This window comes from Priapulus caudatus, unplaced genomic scaffold (genome assembly GCF_000485595.1).
Source record: "Priapulus caudatus unplaced genomic scaffold, Priapulus_caudatus-5.0.1 Scaffold1859, whole genome shotgun sequence".
In the NCBI taxonomy this organism is placed as follows: domain Eukaryota; kingdom Metazoa; phylum Priapulida; class Priapulimorpha; order Priapulimorphida; family Priapulidae; genus Priapulus; species Priapulus caudatus.
In genome coordinates this window covers 22,471-25,341 of record NW_014578920.1, presented here as the reverse complement: position 1 = coordinate 25,341, position 2,871 = coordinate 22,471, and the positions used below count along the sequence as shown (strand labels likewise).

The window sequence follows — 2,871 nt, the reverse complement described above, 5'->3', positions numbered from 1 at the left end:
AGTCTGTTCTCACAATTGAATTGTGAAAAATAATTAATTAGCTAGTCAATTTATTAACGACATAATTCCACAGCGACAGTCTTGGGGGATTTCTGCATGTATACGGCAATCTCTTTTGATATTTTTTCCATTTTAACACACTTCACACTCATGCATTCAATACGTATATGCTTCGAACTATCGTTATCTTTTTATCAAAATCGTTTTCTTTTTCTTTGGATAACTACACGATAATTATAACTCATTGGTTAATGAACACTCACCGTTCCCAAGTAGATGGTCGCGTATCGTTTGTTCAATGATGTCCTCATCATAGTTGTGGACGTGAATGCAGACTACAATGTCCTGGCACGTTGCCTTCCTGACGGCCTGCGTGCGCGCGTGTGAGAGAGAAAGATACTTCAATATTCCGCGTTTACTCGTAAAACTCAAACTCCACGACAAATGGCGCTCTCGCTCTGGCTCATGATATTATGATATATGTTATCATGATCATGATAATTTATCATGAGTTGTACGAAGGGGGCGCTGGATGCAGTTTGCGTAGAACTATGACGCGTGACTGTGGGAGAGATTCAGCGTCACGTCCGTCGTAGACCCGTAGTCGTGCGTGCGCATGCGCGGCAAGCTGGTGGGCGAAACATAATAAAATGTAATGAATAAAATAATAATTAAAAATAATAATTGAATAAATTTAATAATGAAATTGATGTGAAGAAGAAACTGGACACTATATGCTTTCGAGAATATACGAGGAACGTGCGCTAGTCTTCAGGCGCGGTTATAGCAGCAGGCGAGTTGTCAAAGACGCGCGCTCGCACGCGGAAAGTGCATGCGATGACGCCGTGCTATCGCATCCAGACACACAAGGTCGGCAAGGAAAACAGAAATTAGTCTGCTTATATTATACACCCTCGTCGCCACCAGAGGGCAGAATAAAGGATGACGGCTGTGCGTGGCATACGTAGCAGAGACGGTTAATATAAAGGGTTATTTCATTTTATTCATATATATGTTGTACTTCTATTTAGGTGATAACCTCAGCTCCGGAATCGTAGCAGCGTAGAGTTGGCAAATTGTAGAGATGTTTCGTAGATAGCAAGGTAGAGTAGCAGCGTAGAGTCTCGTCAGATAGAGGCGTAGTCGCAGATTAGTTATTGAACTCTGTCTGTATTACTACTCCGTCAAACACACAAATATATGCATACTACGGCAACCAAGGTACCCATGGCTAGGTCCCGCGTCTCGTCTTCCATTCTCTACATCTTACATAGTATGTGTCCATGTAATAACTAATATGCTTCTCTCTGTCCGAGCGAGTCTATTTATACTGATTCTAAAACTGCCCGAACGCCCTACAATCCTAACTAGTTTTTTCAAATACCAGCTGGGTTTAGGTGGGGTTAGGGTGCGTAGGGGGGTAGGGTAGGTATATATACGTACGTGGTAACACGGAGCGGTGAGCATCCATCCGAGACCGCATCCACACAGCAGCCAGAACACGATCGAACCCGCGCGCATGCGCATCCGGTACAAATAGGCCGGTTTCCGGAAGTTGGTGACGTAGATGCGTGCGTCATGACTCATCTTCGATTCCCGCGCGAGGTTGACGTGCGTCTGCGCAATCCGTTTACTCCACCAGGTGGCGACCATGATGTTGAAGTTTAGCTGACGTCATAGAAATACACATAGTGACTTAACTTACATCATTCATTCTCTCTATGGCTGTAACGGAATACATATAGCTATACACATATGGCTGTTACCATAGAAATATATAGAGAAATAAATATATTACTTCTGCGGCTACCTTATGTTATTTCTATTGCTGTAACGGAATACAGCGCCATGAACTTTTAATATGCAATTATATTAGCAGAAATTGATACGAGCACGAAGTACAATTGAGCGCGATCTATATATATAGTCACGTAACTATTATGAACTATTCATAAATAGTTATAACTATCATATAACTATCATATTTGGCGGATCTAGGGGGGTGTCCGAGGGGTCCGGACCCCCTTTTAATTTCAAAGTGCCCTAAAAAAAGTAATTTTCTGCTAAAAATTTGGAATTCCATCTTGCATTCTAGACATCAAAATTACTGCTCAGATGCTCTCAGAATGCACCAATTTAAAAATATTTTTCTTGGGGGAGGTCCCCCAAACCGCCTCTAAGTGGCTTATTCGGCAGCTTATTAAAACACCAGAGAAATTAAGCAGGACAAAGTGTCCTTTATTTCTTTCTGGACACCACCCTTTCAGAAATCCTGGATCCGCCCCTGAATAATAGTTATAACTATGAGAAGTCACCTCGATGCAGAAGTGTCCGTGATGTTTTATGATGTTGCGAGCGCGCTCTAACGCCGGACAGATCTGCTGCCTGACGAGCGGATGAGTCGGATTCACCAGTATTGCTAGATCCTCTACAAGCACAACAGCAGTATTAGCATCCTCCTCCTCAGTCTCATGCTTCTTCTCCTCCTCCTCAGTCTCTTTCTCTTCAGTCTCCTTCTCCTCCTCCTCCTCCTCCTCCTCTTCCACCTCACTCTCACTCTCTTTCTCCTCCTCCTCCTCCTCCTCCTCCTCCCCCTACTCTTCATTTTCCTTCTCTTCCTCCTCAGTCTCCTTCTCCCCCTCAGTCTCCTTCTCCTCCTCAGTCTCCTTCTCCCCCTCAGTCTCCTTCTCCTCCTCAGTCTCCTTTTTCTCCTCCCCTTCCTCCTCCTCCTCCTCCTCTTCCTCAGTCTCCTTTTCTTCCTTCTCCTTGGTCTCCTCCTCCTCCTCTTTAGTCTCCTTCTCCTCCTCCTCCTTAGTCTCCTTCTCCTCCTCCTCCTCAGTCTCATTCTCCTCCTCCTCCTTAGTCTCCTTC

At 44.4% G+C, this 2,871-nt stretch overlaps 1 long non-coding RNA gene across 1 annotated transcript in view; it reads right to left on the bottom strand.

The window, feature by feature from the left end:
- LOC106817773 overlaps window positions 1–2,423 on the bottom strand; it is a 9,722-nt gene extending 7,299 nt beyond the window's left edge. Inside the window, exons 1-3 of the long non-coding RNA XR_001395101.1 lie at window positions 2,316–2,423; window positions 1,444–1,668; window positions 264–369 (exon numbers count right to left, since the gene is read on the bottom strand). This is a non-coding gene — a long non-coding RNA (uncharacterized LOC106817773). The remainder of the gene's footprint in view (window positions 1–263; window positions 370–1,443; window positions 1,669–2,315) is intronic.
- Window positions 2,424–2,871: the final 448 nt, after the last annotated feature.